Source organism: Halichoeres trimaculatus, unplaced genomic scaffold (genome assembly GCF_033239565.1).
Source record: "Halichoeres trimaculatus isolate MK-OKI-2021-1 unplaced genomic scaffold, fHalTri1.1 fHalTri1_scaffold_4, whole genome shotgun sequence".
Classification (NCBI taxonomy): Eukaryota; Metazoa; Chordata; class Actinopteri; order Labriformes; family Labridae; genus Halichoeres; species Halichoeres trimaculatus.
Genome location: NW_027437182.1, coordinates 723,620 through 740,448, shown reverse-complemented (window position 1 = coordinate 740,448; position 16,829 = coordinate 723,620). Strand labels below are relative to the sequence as shown.

Here is a 16,829-nt window from a genome sequence, read left to right as displayed (position 1 = left end):
TCTTAACTTTTCAAAATAATACTTTAATTTGATAACATACTGTAGGGGTGGCCAACCTATGGCTCCCGAGCCTTTAGGTGTTCGGCTCTTCAATCCATTTATCAAAAAAATATATACATATGGTTATAAGTAGTGGTGTGTCGATATATGCCAACGTTGGGATCAGTTGGGATTGATACTTAAGTTTCAGTTTCTCTTCTCTAGTACGAATTGAAACACACAAACACAATAAACCTCGTTTTGAAAATTGGAAATGTATTAATTTTTATTTTATGACATTTCGTTTATGTGTGAGAGGAAGTGTGTTTGCAAGACCACGTGTGTGACGTGGCTCTCCGTAGTACCACATCCGTTTTTGTGGCTCTTGGTCTCTGACTGGTTGGCCACCCCTGACATACTGATTGAATTTTTAGGCGTTTGCTGATGTGTTGCCACATATCAAACCTGTATACTAAGTCGGCACATTGAGAGTTAAATGAATCCATCCACACAGAATTAAAATCTGTATTTTTTACTAGATTTGTCTGTTTGTAGATTTAGTTATCTTAGCTGAAATCCTTTCAATGTGGTGTTTGTGTTTAGTGTTAGCTCTGTTAGCCATGTCTGTTACGGCTCCTCAGCCTGTGGGGAACATTGGTCCTAGCACTTGTTAGCATCACGCTACAGGCTGTTTACAGATAAACAGATATCAGGACAAACAGGTGCAAAAAAGTGAAAGCACCACTGCAGATGCAACAGTAAGGTGTCAGTTGAAAACAAATGAGACATAAAGATTTTGACGAATAATTGGGTGTAAACGTGGATAATTTTTCATGATTTTGCTGGAAAAAGGTCAGTTTTATCCTTCGGTGAGTGTCAGGGTGGACACGTGACACCAAATTTCAGATCTGAGCGTTTTGATGGTGACTGTCTGAGCCTGAATCACCACCTGGGTTTAGATCTCAGAGTCTTCCTGTGATGCTGCTCCGATGTCGACAGGTGTGTGTGTCTTTGTTTGCTGCTCTCGTTCTTATTCCAGATTCTATTCCAGATTTCAGGGAGCATCCTGTCCCACCCAGCCTCTGTTTGCTCTGTGGATGCAGAAAAACTGGAGATGAAATCGTGCTATGAAAGATTAATGCAGCCGCTGCCCCGTGCACAAACATCCCTGCCCCTTTCTTGACACTCTTCACCTCCTGAAAGACGTTTGTAGGTCGAACACGAGTGTGTGTTTCTCTCAGATACACACTCCACATCTCTCTGGTCCTGCTGCTCTGCATCGTTCACACACAGATTGCACCAAAAACGTTAGAGGACATGGAGTTCTGGATGCTGTGTGCCAGGCGTATGAATTTGAATGTGTGTGTGGAAGTGTGTGTGAGTGTGTGTGTGTGAGTTTGGTTGCTAGGGGAAGCAGTGTAAAGCAGGTTAGTGGGGGAAGTCTGAAGTGACGGCGAAGCTGTGCTGCGATGGCGGCTGAAGATGTGTGTAATGACTCAGCTGTTGGAGGAAGACGACGACGAGCAGACGACGCTGCTTTGTGTCGTCTCTTCGTCTTCCCTCTGCCATCACAGCGTGTCAGGTGTGTTTATCTGAGGCGCAGCTTTTCATTTCCTCTCCGCCCTGTTTCTATGCAGATCCAGATTTCCTCCTGCACCCCCACAGACTCCAGAATATTTTAGCTGGAATAAATTTACATCTTTTCTGGTGGATTTGGCTTCAGTGTGTCTCTGCAGAAACACTCAGGATGCACATTTCCAGCTCAAACAACCTCTTCAGAAACTCTTAACCCCTGACGGTCCGCTGGAGGGGTCAAAGGTGATACGCTCCCTAGAAATGTCCCTCATCATTTCTATCACAGTTTAGACTAAATGTAAAGAATCATGTCTCAAAAATCCCAGTAACCAAGTCCACATTTCCTCCATGTTTTGTCCCTTGAACCTCCACCACCTGACCCCCATCAGCTCATATTTCTGCTCCTTTTCTTCACAGTTTGCTCTTTATAACATCTATAGTAAGAAGAGCAGAACATGTTGGTAACACAGCTGATGAACAGTTAATGCGCCCCATGTACAGACAATCATTCTGATGAAATATTGATGAGGAGAAGCTGAAACATGACACACTTTCTTCAAGGTTCACACCAAAAAGGATGTGACATCAGCTGATTGGGTCATGTGACTTTGGAGCAAACCATTGCTGATTTACAGGGGTTTTTTTTAGTGGGTAACACAGTTGATGCTGATTTCTCAGACACACACAAAGTGAATTATTTCATCGAGATTAATGATTTAAAACAGCGTTGTCATGTTTTAATTGTAATTTTGAACAAATAATGCTGAAAATAATAAACACAAACATGTATTCTAGGGTTAACCTTGAAGAGCAAACTTGACATTTGAGAAATCAGAACAAAAACTGCAAATGATTTGCATTTTTTGCTAAATAAATGATGAACTGTTAACTTTCTGTATTAAACGAAAGTGAAACTTCAGCCAAATGACCCACTGTATGATTGGTTGCTGCTTGAAATTAATATTTAGTAAATTGTTAAGTTTACCCCATGGACTTGAAATGTACCCCTAATTACGGTATCACTCCTGATCAGGGATAGGTACCGAATTAGGTACTTTTATAGGTACCGACCAAATTATGTCAAAAGTACAAGGAACCAGTTCATGTGAAATCAAAAGGAACCATGTTTAGGTACCTAAACATATCGCTGTGACTATGGGTGGAAGAGTTGGCAATTTTCCATGCTGGACATGAACACAACATTGCAAGGTTATATAATGAAGAATTTAATATGTTAGATTTAAAAAACAAAGTTCAATTATCAAACAAATTAATATTTTTTTACCTCATAAACACAAAAAAGTACCAAAAATGTGTACCATTGAGTACCGGTCCCGAAGGCCAGGTACTGGGTATCTGTACCTTATCGTTTTAGATATGAAAGGTTCCCATCCCTACTCCTGATACCTACGATTGATGCAGACGTTGGTGGTAGAGTAGAGAGGTGTCAGGTTTATTTGGATGTAGGAAATGTTAATAAAGGATAAAAACATTAAAATTTAAGGGAGTGTCACATTCAGAGCATTTCCTATGCAGGTGTGAAGCTGTCTCTGTACTGAGTTTTTAGTTTAAAGCTCCCATCTCCTGCTCCTTTCCTGCAGTTTAATCTGGATCATTGATGTCTTCATGAAATGGTAGTAACATGTTTTGGTCCAAAAAGCCAATAAATCAAGCACAGCAGCATTGTTTCCAGGCTCTCATAGCCCCTCTGTTCAGAACGCTCTGATTTAGTGGGCGTGGCCTTCATATGTAAATGAGCCACCGCTGATACCGCCCCGCTCTTCCACGTCACTGAGAGCGGCGCCACGAGCTCCGAGTGCACAATGTTTAGAAAACAGAGAAGCTCCTTTACCGTAACATTACAGGCTAAAACAACAGGCTAACAGCAGCTAAAGTTAGCATCCTGAAGCTAACACAGAGACAGGGGGGACACTGAGGAAAAGCTCTTCCATCTGCTCCACAGCACACAGCATTTAAAATACTCACATTTCCAGGGTCCCAGGTTTGTTGGAGGATGGTTGGTAATGCGCCTGGATTCAGGACCAGTCTATTGGCTAGCCCTCTGTTGGACTGTCCAAAGTTGGAAAAGCAGTCGGCCGTGAAGTGACTAGCACACACATGCTCAGTTTTACTGAGTGTAGCTGGAACATTTCCTGATAAATGAACTCTAGACACTTAGTCTGTCTTCTTCTGAGATGGGAAGCTTGAGCATGGAACTATGTGGCTGTTTACAGACAAAAACAGAGCAGTGATGGCTCTTCAACTTTGGCATTCTCCTCGAGGGTATCTGCTCCGGTGGACCAATCAGTTCAGACTTGCTCCTGATTGGTCAAAAAAGTGAATCACTGATGTCGGCAAATCCCCAAAATCCAAACAGCTGGTTTTAGGTCAGGATTTTACATTAAGCTCTACTAAGAACAGGTTTGGTCATTAAATATCACATTTTGTGGGCTGGGAGGAAAGACAAAGACCCACACATTTCACTGAAAGACTTAAAGTGATTTTTGCAGAATATGGGACATTTAAATTAATGGTTTCTGAGACTAATGACTCCAGACTCTGATAGTTCATCATATCCATTTTTACGTCTCTGGCTGACAGCTTTTCATGGTTTAATCCACACAGTCTGATTTTCATGAGTGGCCTTTGTCAGGACGTCAGCGAGCCTGACTGAAACTCTGGTTCTCAGTTTCTGTTTGATTGTGAAGACTCAGCTTTTACGAGTCTCAGTTTCAAATAAAAGTTGTTTCTTCTGACAATAAGAAGTCTTTCCAGAGATGAAGTCACAGCCAGGCTCATAACTTCCCTTTCCTTCACATGAAGTCATGTTTTCAGTCTCCAGACGTCTGATTGGACGGACTCTGTCCTGTCATATCTCTGCTCCACCCGTCCTTCAGGGCGGGATGTGAATAACGAGGTCTGAATGATGCGGTTTGACCCACACTGTCAGGTTTTTCATACTTTGGGATCAACACTTTGTCCTAAAATCAACTGGATGGAAAGTTGAACGTTTGGAGCCAGGTTTGAGTCTGCAGAGGGGAGGGAGGCGTTGAGTTGGAGGGAATGTGCTCAGCTGCATTATGGGAAGTCTGACAGATGTTTCTGAGCTGCTGCTGTTTTACGTGTTTTTGTGAGGAAAGCAGAAAGTGGAGGAAGAGACGCAGAGCGGGTTCCTCCCAGCTTCACTGAGAACGCTGAGTGTGAAGTTACAGAGCTTTAACACTTTCACAGCCTCTGAGCTCCAGCTCCTCTGAGGCAAACTGATGTTTCTCTGACGGGTTGACCTGAGCCAGGATCAGGATCAGGAACATTCATCAAGATACAGAGTAACTGTGATATAACTTTACATCATCCATAGTAAACATACAGATAATCAGACACCATGTATTGTATGATAAGTCATACATTCGATACAGTGAGATAACTTTTAAGATAATACAGCACTCAAAAACTCAGAACGTAGGTTTCACCTTAAAACTTAAAGAATCTCTATCTTCAAGCTTTTAGTTTGTTATCAAACATGAATTGTTAACTTATTAATGTCAAACAAAAATATTAACAAAACAACACTTACACATATGATATGGTAACATGACTTAAATATCAAACATTACAATACAAAACTTTGCAAAACATGATACGATACATTATGTAACAATGAAAAATGATAGGATATGATACTAAACCTTATGATACTTTACAGAACAAAATGAAACAATATCACAATAAGAAACATTACAATATGACTTAAAACAGAAAGATACACTGCAATACATTACCAAACAAAACATTATGATACAATAAATTATGTCACGATACAATACAATACAAACCATCATGATACATTGTGGCACAGAGGAAACATTTAGCAATGTATAATGTATAGAGTTATCTACTGTTAAAGCAGGGTTTTTCCTTTTGCTTTAAATTTGAGTTAATGTGTAGGTATGTATGTGTTTGTATACTGTATACTTGCTTCTTGGTTTAAACATTGAGAATTTATAAATAAAGTATTTAAAAAAGATACATAATAAAAAATTAAAAACAAAGGAACCATTACAATATGATATAAAACATAATGATGCATTAAAAAATTATTACGATACAAACATAACAGCACTTAACATCATTTCATGATTCAAAACATTCAGATATGATAGAAAACTTTATGATACATCACAAAACATAAGAAAACAGCTCATTATGTCACAATATAAATTATTAAGATACAATATAGAACAGAATGATTCTATAGACGGAATGCACGTGATGTCACAGCAAGTAGAATGCACGTGATGTCACTGCAGGCGGAATGCACGTGATGTCACTGCAGGCGGAAGGCACCGCGGTTACGCCCACTAAGTGGCTGGAAGAGGGAGATGAGCGGCAGAGTTAGCTTTAATACCATCTAAACTCTGAAACAAGATCAGAAAATGTGAAAGAGCTGTTGTGTGATTGATTGAACGAACATGTTTGACAAGCAGTCAGAGCGATCTGCAGACAGGCGGCTGATAGACAAAGAGAAACTGATGGATCCCTGCAATTTACAGAAACAACCCAGGCAACGAGAGCTGGATTTGCTGTTCCCGTTTATTGTCAGTTAATGTTAATTGATGCTGTATTTTTAGGTTAAATCATTCCTTCAATTATGAAATCCTTAAACGTTAGCATTTTTCATTCAGCTTCATTTTTTTATAACTGAAACATTTTTGTCTTTATGTGATTATGAAGGTTTTGCTCAACATGATTTGTAAACTAGCTTAAACTGAGGCTAACCCAGTTTTCCTAATAAGGGGGAACTCCAGCACTAGCAGCTGTAGCTGCTGTATGAAGTATTTGATATTAACTTTACTTAAATGCTGTCACAGAGCTGATATTCACTCAGGTCTACACACTGTATACTGTAAATTGTATTGTACAGAGGCTTTTGTAGCTTTCAGTCTTTGCATTGTGTTTTCCTGGCGTTAAATCAGGTACTTAAATGTCTGGATGTCGATGCTGGTGAACCCCTGGTTCTTTAGTAGCTTTTAAGGATCAATGTTGAGTCCAACCGTCCTTAATTTCATGTCATATTCCACATCCTGTCCAGCCGTGTTTACTGTCCCTTTGTGCAACGCTAAGTGAGGTTAGTTTTGCCACTCAGTCCGACTGAAGTGGGCGTGTCCCCGAGGGGAAGAGACGTAACACATACCCTCCATACAAAACATTGTGATTTTATATAATATGATATGTCACAAACATTAGCATAGAATTCATTGTGTTACAGTACGAAACATCAGAATATGATAGACTGTCACCATAGAAAACATTAGGATTTGATGCAAAGTGTTATTATACGCTACAAAACGTAAAGATACAAAACATGTAACAATAAAAAAACATAACTATATGATACTTAACATTATGATAACTAGCATAAAAAAATAATTCGACACAATGCTACGATACAAATCTTTAGTATAGGATTTAAAACAGAAAGAAAGAAAACAAAACAATTCAACACATTATTTCATCAATATAATACATTATGTTACTGTACAAAACTTAACAATAAGATTCTTTTATGGAGATGTATTTCACAGTATACTTTAATAATCTTGATATGATACTTTATGTTATAGTACAATGCATTATGGGTCAGTGTGATACATTATGCTATATTACAGATGATGGGATACAACGTAAAAAGACAAAATACATCATGATACCATAATAGATGAAAGGATAAGATTAAATTAATGCCATAAATCTCTACTACCTGGATGTAAACAGTCACAGGTGACAGATAACATCTCTGTAGCTTTCTGTATTTGACTCTAAATTTATGTTAAATGAAAATTTAATGATGATTTCTCTGTCTTTTATAAAAGCATCTTCCTCCAGATGTGGATGACCTTTGCTGAACACAACAAATTCAAAATAACAATTCCAAATGACAGATTTTGCTAAATTTTTGAAAATATTGCAGATTTCATTTCTTTTTAATTTCTGGAAAATTTTTGCAGATTATTTAAAATCCTTTTTTTAATTTTGCAAATTTTGGGAATTTTTATTTATTTTTTTAATTAAGTACATTTTTGAAATAACACATTATATGATTTAATGTGGTAATAAACTTTATGATAGAAGTAGAAATGATCATTTCTGGCTGTAACGCTGTTAAACATTCACTTGCATCTATTTGGACTGGTTAGCTTCACTGGTTAGCCTCTGTGGTTAGCCTCACTGGCTAGCCTCAGGGGTTAGCTTCATTGGTTAGCCTCGGTGGTTAGCCTCAGTGGGTGATCTTAATAAGAAGACCAATAAACAGGTCTGATCTGGGTCTAATTGAGCCCAGCTCTGGGTTTGTTTTCCCTGCCTCTCACCCAAAGCTCGGTCACAGATACCTGGATTTCACACATCCTGTGAATTGTTAGTCTCCATTTCCTGCCGTGAGATCACATCAGCGTAATGTGTCCTAAGGGGAAATTACTCCACTGTTTCCAAAACTCTGTCCTCTCCTCCACCTGAACGCTCCAGATGCTTGTTAAAAACATCTCATCTTCCCGTCTGCGGGGCCTTGGACTGAATCCCAGCTGCTGATTGGCTGATGGGAGTCTTCCTCCAGTCCTCTTGGGATGTTTCCAGTCTGAGGTTTCTCTCTGGTCTTGACCCGTCCCTGTTTTACTGCTCACATGTGCTCCCTGACACGGTTAAGTAAGGTGCAGTGCTCGGCACAGGGTAAACACAGCCGGACAATGATCCTGACTTTATGAACACGGCTTCCTCTGCTCCACTGTTTGCCTCGGCTTTTAAAGGTTGCATTAGCATCAAACTCAGCACATTAAAAAAGCAGATCCTGCACAGTCTGGACAAAATGTCAAATATTAACTCTCTTTGTTTAACAGATTTGGACGTTCATTTGCATCTCTATGTTTTACTTTGACCTTTTATACTTTTCATACACGAGCTGCTTCCCCTAAGGTCAGGAGCGGGCGTTGAGCCTCTCTTCTGTTTGACTTTCTGATAATTTAATGTCAGGAAGTAGAAAACGTCAGTTTCTCATCGAGTTAAAGCTTTGATGCTGCTCGTAGAGTCTGTTCCTGTGGAGGATGATCAGACAGAGCGCTCAGTTAAGATGTTGTTGTCATGTGAAGCCCCCCCTACAGGATCAAGCTAATCAGGTCGGACAGGAAGTAGACAGAATAACCTCCAGCAGATTAACAATGTACCGTACCACTGAGGCTGAACACACAGAGGATTTTCAGCGGTGAAACATCTTAGCCCTAATTACTTAATATATTGAAGTGTCTACCTGTCCGACCGTTTGTCGCAGAAATCCCTGAATCTGTCTGTAAACGGCTCAGTATGTTCGCCAAGTAGCATGAGAACATCATGAGATCCTTATGCTGAGGTGATGATGTCATCACATGAGGATCTACTAACTGGTCCATGTCATGTTGGGTAGACGGGCCTCAAAAATCAAGGTCTCCAGGTCTCCAGAGAGCTGGCCAATCAGAGGGAAGGGAGTTCATAAACACAACATTCAAACTGGGCTCCTCCCCCTTGGCTCAGTGCCAGCAGCAGCACACACCCACAGCCTACGTGAACACACTCACTAGCCCAGCAACCACCTGTAGCATCACATTTCTACGGAGAGAATCGAGAGCTGTACACCTGACTTAGCATGTTAGCACAAGCTAATCATGGGTATCTGACACATACCTGGTTAGCAGAAAGCTAACTCATGTAGCTCTTCATCCCATGCTGCTCTGCAAGTTCCTGAAAGCGAGTAAATGTCCAGACACAACTAAAACATCAACATCCAGGCAGAGGAGGGGGTTGAGACAGACACAGACACTGACACACATATACAGAGGCAGGATTTTTCTCATAAAAAAAAAAAAGACATTTTATTTTTTCCAAAAGATCCTGCAACTCTTTAAAGAGACAGAAGGCTTTTTACACTACGGGGACACCAGAGGGACAAAAAAGAGGCTAAAAACCCACAATACCTCCTTTTTAGGTTCTTTCTTAGCCACGTTTAAAGCGTCTAGCTAGCACATTGTTTTGCTCCAAATGTTTCGCAGTTTTCCCAGAGTATTTATCATCGTTAAGTTTTTTTAGGCTCAGTTAAGATGTTGTTACTTAAAGCCCCCCCTACAGGATAAAGCTAATCAGGTTGGATAGGAAGTAGACAGAATAACCAGTAGCACACACCCACAGCCTCAGACCGTGACTACCTGAACACACTCACTAGCCCAGCAACCACCTGTAGCATCGCTTTTCTATGTAGGAGAGACTCGGGAGCCGTACACCTGACTCAACATGTTAGTACAAGCTAATCAGGGGTATCTGACACATAACTGGTTAGCAGAAAGCTAACTCATGTCGCTCTTCAAGTTCCTGAAAGTGAGTAAATGTCCAGACACAACTAAAACATCAACATCCAGGCAGAGGAGGGGGTTACAGACAAACACAGACACTGACACACATATACAGAGGCCTAGAAGTGACAATTGAGCGGGATTATTCTTGTAAAAAGAAATGAGATTTTATTTTTTCCAAAACATCCTGCAGACTCTACCTTTAAAGAGACAGAAGCTAAAAAAAAGTATTTTGGACAGAGGCTTTTTACACTACGGGGACACCAGAGGGACAAAAGAAAGGCTAAAAAAGCACAATACCCCCTCTTTAAATTCTTTCATGGCCAAGTTTTAGCTAGCACATTGTTTTGCACCAAATGCTAGTTAAGCTTTACCTGCTGACTGCTCACCACTGCCCCCATGGTCTCTGGTGGTACTGCAACATTTGATCCAAATCTAAAAAATATATGGAAATTAGGACAAAATATGTGCTGAGAATAAGCAGAACTCTCTTTTTATACGGGTATAATTTAGCCTTAGTGAATTATTTAATCAATTTTTTAATTTCAGATTAAGATTACGCCCCCTAGGAGTTTATCTTCTTCCCTACTAAGTGACTGAAAAATAGTATTGAGCATTTGATGATATGACACAAATGATCTCTACAAAATAAAAAGCTTTTCTTCAACCCAAGCGTTGATGTAAATGCTGTTTTCCCAAACTACCAGACTCCATTTGTGAAAACAGTGATTTAACCGAGCCAAACATGAGAGCTACTCGTCGTCTGGGGTTTTCATTGATGACATTTTTGAGCCACTGTGTGTCGGACGGATAATTTGTTTGAGCCAAACTTATAATTTAAACTTGAAGATTAATTTAACAACACATTGGATTAAAAGTTTAAAGGTGGAGTTCAGCGAGGTGGAATTGATGTTTTTGTCAATAGGGTTTGGTTGCTTTTTGAGGCTAATCTGCAGATTTTGATGGTGTTTTTGTTCTTTTAAAAAACGTATCTTGGAGAGTTGCATTGATCCATGAGCTCCTAACAAAAGGAGAAAAGAAGGCAAGGATTGATTTTAGCACATTTGTTTGTTCCCGTCCCTGTTCCTGTTGGAGAAGCAGCAGATTTCTCCGTGTTGGACGGAGCGAGCGGCGTCACTGTCAGCTGGATGAGTTTCCTCAGAGCAGATGGCGGGGACAGCTTGGCGGCTGGTCGGAGCGGTGTTATCCAAACATCTCGTGTTTCCTACATCAGCGCTCACATTTATTTGGATTGCAGTTTATGTGATCAGCGCTCCCTCCTGCATTCACCGGATTCCAGCTGCAGCTCAGAGGGTTTTAGGTAACAGGAGCGGAGGCCGCGGCGTGCAGATCAAACCCTCCACAGTCATCCTCAGTTTGAGTCTTCCTCACGGATCTCTGCAGCTCTTCTCTGTGTTTGTTTCCTGATCTCAGAGTCTGGCCAACGGTAGCCTTGGCTCTTTACTCTTTCCCCTTCATTAGCCTCACGTTTGGTTAACCATTAAACCAGCTTCCTCCTCTTTGGTCTCTGTGCTGTGACACGCTCCGACGCGCTCCCTCTCAGGGCGCTGGGGATCAGCTGAGGAGCCACAGCGACCTGCGGGGGCTCCAGCTGACTGATGGAGCCCTGATGGCTCATGTGGCCGTTTTAAGGTTCCTCTGAGGTGTTAATGTGCAGGCACAGATGTTAATAATGAAGCTCTCATTAAGCTGAATTACCGCCTGCACGTCAGTAACTGTCATTTATTTCTGTGCAGGATTTCATTAAATTATTCAGAGGACTCAGACCACCATCCGTTCCTCTTTTTCATCCTCTAAAAGTTTCTGTGCAGCGCCTCCTCTTTAAATCAAGCTGCTGTCCTCCTAAACCCTCAGAAAGCAGGAGTCTGGAGCTGCTTAATGAAGGAGATCCATCACTGTCTGAGCTCAGAGCGCCATCACACCCCTCTGATTCAGCCCCCCGTTCACACTGAGCTGAAGACACATTACTCTGCCGTTCACTGACAAGACCTTTACACATGTTCCCCTGCTCCCTATTGTCCCCCAGCCCACCTCCTCCTCCAGCTTCTCCTACTGCTCCTCCATCAATCATTGGTCCTTATTTTTCCTCTGTGCTGCCTCGTGTGGCAGTCCTGGATCGACGCTCAGTCTTCGTCTAGATCAGGGTCTGCAACCTTTACTTTCCTTAGAGCCGATTAGCCTCAGCTCACCTGGATTAAAGTCATTCAGGAGACAAAAAAATCTACTTTATCTTCACAATCAAGACTATAAAGTGGATAAAATGCTATGGATAATAAAAATCCAGTGAATAACTGGCCAAATGAGAATATTTTTGTGTTTATAAAATTGTACATCAGATGTTCTAGTATTTTTAATTTTTAAGTTTTCAAATATAAAAAAGAATTGAAAAAAAAAGAAGTATAAATATCATAAATTTGCAAAATAAGTGAAATTTCAAGCGGTTCTAAAACTTAACAAAATTTTAACCCTTATAATACTGAAAAAAATTATTAAAAAAATAAAAATAAAAAATATAGATACAAAAATGCAAACATTTGCAAAAATTAGAAAAAAATTGAAATTTCAAAAATTGACATTAATTTAATATATATATATTTTTTTAATTGTAATTTCAAAAATTTTCCTAATTAAAGAAAAAACTACAAATTAAAAAAAATTGAATTAAAAAAAATATTATTAAAAATTTATTATAGTTGAATATATATTTAAAAATGATATAATTTGCAAACATTTTCAAAAATTAAAAGATATTGGCAATATTGCAAAAAATGTGCAAAATCTACGAAAATTTAGAAAAGTTATTTTGAATTTCTTTAGTTCAGCAAAGGTCATCCACATCTGAAGGAAGTTGCTTTTAGTAAAGACAGATTGGATAGATCGTCATTAAATTTTCATTTAACATTAATTTAGTGTCAAAACAGAAAGCTACAGAGATGATACCTGTCATCTGTGACTGTTTACATCCTGGTAACAAAGATTTATGGCAATAAGCAACATATAACCGAAATCAAGCAGCATTAATGATAATATCAGATTGATTTCCCACCCCACCCCACCGCTCCACCCCACCAACAAAAAAATAAAAAATAAATAAAAAAGTACTATGGGCGTGTAGAAAAAGTCCACAAAGACCAAAGACTTGTCTCTTGTAGTTAATGTGAAAGGAAATTAAAGATTGGACCAGATTAGACTCAAAGTTCAGCTTTTAATCAAATGTCTCTGGTCCATTTAGCCGCCATTGTTGTTCTGGGGAAATGTACGATGGAGTGATTATAAAGTTATCTCCATGAGCAGCTGTAACCTTCACTTCCTGCTGATGTTCAGAGCGTCTCTTTTCACTCAAACAGCAGCTCTCAGTTTCAGCCTGCAGGTTTCTGCACGCAGCATTCCTGCTCCTCCATCTGCTCTGACCTGATAATCAGAGGGTCCACGGGGTGAGCTGAGCACCCATAGATCAGCTGTGTAACCACACACACACACACACACACACTGACACACACACATGTTCAAACACACAGTCACCACGGTTCAACTTTACATCGAGCCTCCAGGTCATAAAACGTGCTGTGACTGAGACGTATTACAGAGCGACATCAGACCAAACTGAGACGTAGACGAGTTAGAGATGAATCTAAAGTCCCAATCCTGGATGTTCAGACTGAGCGCGTGCAGGTTTTCACCCTCTTCATTTTCATATGTTTTAGAAATTGCCAAAGATCTTCACCAGACTTAATGAAACGAAGGTGTCGCCACATAAGGATCTCCCAAGGAGCGGGCCTCAAACACCAAGGTCTGCAAGAGGCTGGCCAATCAGAGTGAAGGGGGTTTGTGGAGCAGGGAGCCTTAAAGAGACAGCAGCTAAAACAAAATGTTTCAAAAATGTTTAAAACAGCAGTTAGAGAACAAGAAGATTTTTGGAGTTTCAAATCATGTAAAGACACTACGGGGGCACCAGAGGGACAATAAAGATTGAAAACGGCAATTACCCCGTCTTGATGACTGAGCGGGTGAAAACAAGTGCAATAAACTACAATCAGTGTCCTTATAACTGTAGGCCTGAAACATAGATCACATGTTGGGTCCATACCTATTCTGTCCCTTAGCCTTGGTTTTAGGCGTTCACTAGTGAAGTACTGTCTCTATATATAGACATAGTAGAATAGAAGAGAATAGAATAGAACTTCATTGTCATTGTAACAAGTACAATGAAATTGAAGTCACAGCAGCAATCAAAAAAACTGTGGTGTTACTGTCTGGTGTTAGCTCTGTTAGCCATGTCTGTGAATAGCATGATGCTACTCTGCCCTCTGGTATTCCCTCTGTTGCTGGGTTAGCACAGCTAGCTCGTCCATCTTATTGGAGATAGATCTTACGTTCCCAATAACGATGGATGGAAGGACAGGTCCATGTCGTCACTTCTTAGCTCACACCTGAGAACCAGCATGTCGTCCTCACCTCCTTCTCCTCACCTTGTGGGAAACATCCGGCCTAGCACCAGTTAGCATTGACATGCTACAGGCTGCTAATGGCTGATTTCACATGTAAACAATGCAGCCATGGTTACATGTAGGATCTCCAGACAAACACAGGAGAAAAAGTAGTAAAAATATCACTGAAGACACAAAAAGTTTGGTGTCCATGACCAACAAATGAGCCAAACAAAGTAATAATAATAATATTTTTATCAGATATCCAATCCTTTGCTTCCCCACATAAGTATTAGCCATGTTTTGGGCTGTGCTTTAATTTGAAATTGTTTGTTACAATGATCTAGCTAACTCTGCTACAGCTACAGCTAATGCTAATAATAGCTACAATGATGTCAGAGCAGGGTGACACATTCACAGCAAACAGACTTCACTGCAATGAACTGCATTTCATGAAGGATCAGACAGATAAGCTGCATATAGGAGCTGTATTAGCTACAGAAGCTATGCTAAGCTAACGTTACAGTATTCAGAAGCTACATTATGTAGCTTTGGACGAGAAGAAACAGTAGCCCTGACGACAGACAGAGACAGACGAGGGGGTTGGACGCAGAGGGAATCGAGTGGCATCTGTGTTTTTTAAGGGTGTGTTGACAGTTCTATAGCTCAAAATGGTAACTGCTTTAAATCTTTACTACCTGGATGTAAATAGTCACAGATAACATTAATTACGATTTCTAAGTCTTGCTTTGTGATACATGTTTCTGGAGTCTAGTTTTCATAGTCTGCTGAGTTCTGTGACCAAACCTTGCAGAGCTTCCTGGTAATACTCAGGTCCGGTCTTGGACCTATTACGTCATATCTCTCCCTTTCCAAGTCTCTCTTTGTATCCTCGCTGTGTTGGTCCCATCTCTCAAAGCCAAAGCCTTGCTTCATGTGTCCTGCTTCCTAAAACTTGTTTTGTAAATCTTGCTCTGAAACTCTTGTGTCATCAGTCTGGCCTTGTGACTCCGTCTTGGAAAGTCTCACTTCCTAAGTCTTGCTTTGGTCCGTTTTGCATCAAAGATTTAAAAGTTTCCGCTGAGTTGTGAGTTGCTAAGAAACAAACAAATAAAAAGCCTTGTTGAAGTCGAGTTGTAACTCTGCTCTGATGTAAGATTTAATGATTATCAGGGAAACGTAGCGGCACAGTCTCCAGCTGGAAATAGGTTTTGGATGTTTGGTGCAACAAATGAACCAGCTGAGCCATTGAAAGAGAAATCTGTGTGATAATCCAGCTCTGTCTAGATGTTCGACATGTTCGATGCCTCCAGATGGAGTTTAATGTGCACTCCAGGGCTGCAGATAAAAACCAGACCAGCTGATCAGAAAACAAGGTCAACAACAGCCGAGTGCTGGAGGTGTTGTGACTACAGCACAGCTGGTGCCTCAATCATACGGTTAAATATAGACGCTATGAATTATATCCAACGGGAGCTCCACAAACAGAGTCACATCAGGTGAAACCATGAAGAGATACCTGCCGATAACTCCAAACACAGATCCTGACCCAAAGCTCTGTGCCGCCAGCCCAGCAGAAATCCTCTGAATGGAATAAATCAGTCATTTCAGATATTTCTCAGCAGCTTGGTCTAGAGCAGGAGTCTGCAACCTTTACTTTCATGGGAGCCATTTTTCCTCAGCTCACCTGGATTTAAGTCATTCACAAAATCGACTTTGTCTTCATAATAGACAAAAAAGTGTATAAAATACTATGGATAGTAAAAATCCAGTAAATAATTATCCAAACAAGAAGTTTTTTGAGTTTATAAAATTGTTCATCTGATGCACAAGTATTTTTAATCTTTAATTTTTCAAATGTTGAAAGGAATTGAAAAAATTTGTAAGGTAATAAATGACATAAATTTGCAAAATTCATTTAATTTCAATAAGTTTCAAAACTTCCTAAAATCTGAAATTTTAGAAATTTGCAAAATTAAAGGAAAGGAAATTTTAAAAAAATGCTACAATTGCAAAAATGTATAAAAAATTTTTGAAATTTCAAAAATTAGCATTAATTTAATAAATTTGCAAAAAAATTGTACTTTAAAAAAAACTGTAAAAATTTCAAAAATCTGCACTTTGCACAAATCGACGCTCAGTCTTAGTCTAGATCGGGGTGCGCAACCTTTACCTTCGTTAGAGCCTTTTAGCCTCAGCTCACCTGTATTAAAGTCATTCAGGAGCCAAAAAATCTACTTTATCTTCATTATAAAGACAATAAAGTGGATAAAATGCTATGGATAGTAAAATCCAGTGAATAATTGTCCAAACGAGAAGTTTTTTGTGTATATAAAATTGAACATCAGATGTACTAGTATTTTAAATTTATAAGTTTTCAAATATAAAACAGAATTGAAAAAAAAAAAGTAATAAATATCTTAAATTTGCAATATAAGTGAAATTTAAAGAGGTTCTAAAA

The 16,829-nt window shown here is 39.6% G+C and overlaps 1 protein-coding gene across 3 annotated transcripts in view; it reads left to right on the top strand.

Annotated features, from left to right (window-relative positions):
* mast2 (microtubule associated serine/threonine kinase 2) overlaps positions 1-16,829 on the top strand; it is a 195,062-nt gene that overhangs the window by 1,501 nt on the left and 176,732 nt on the right. The window lies entirely within an intron of this gene.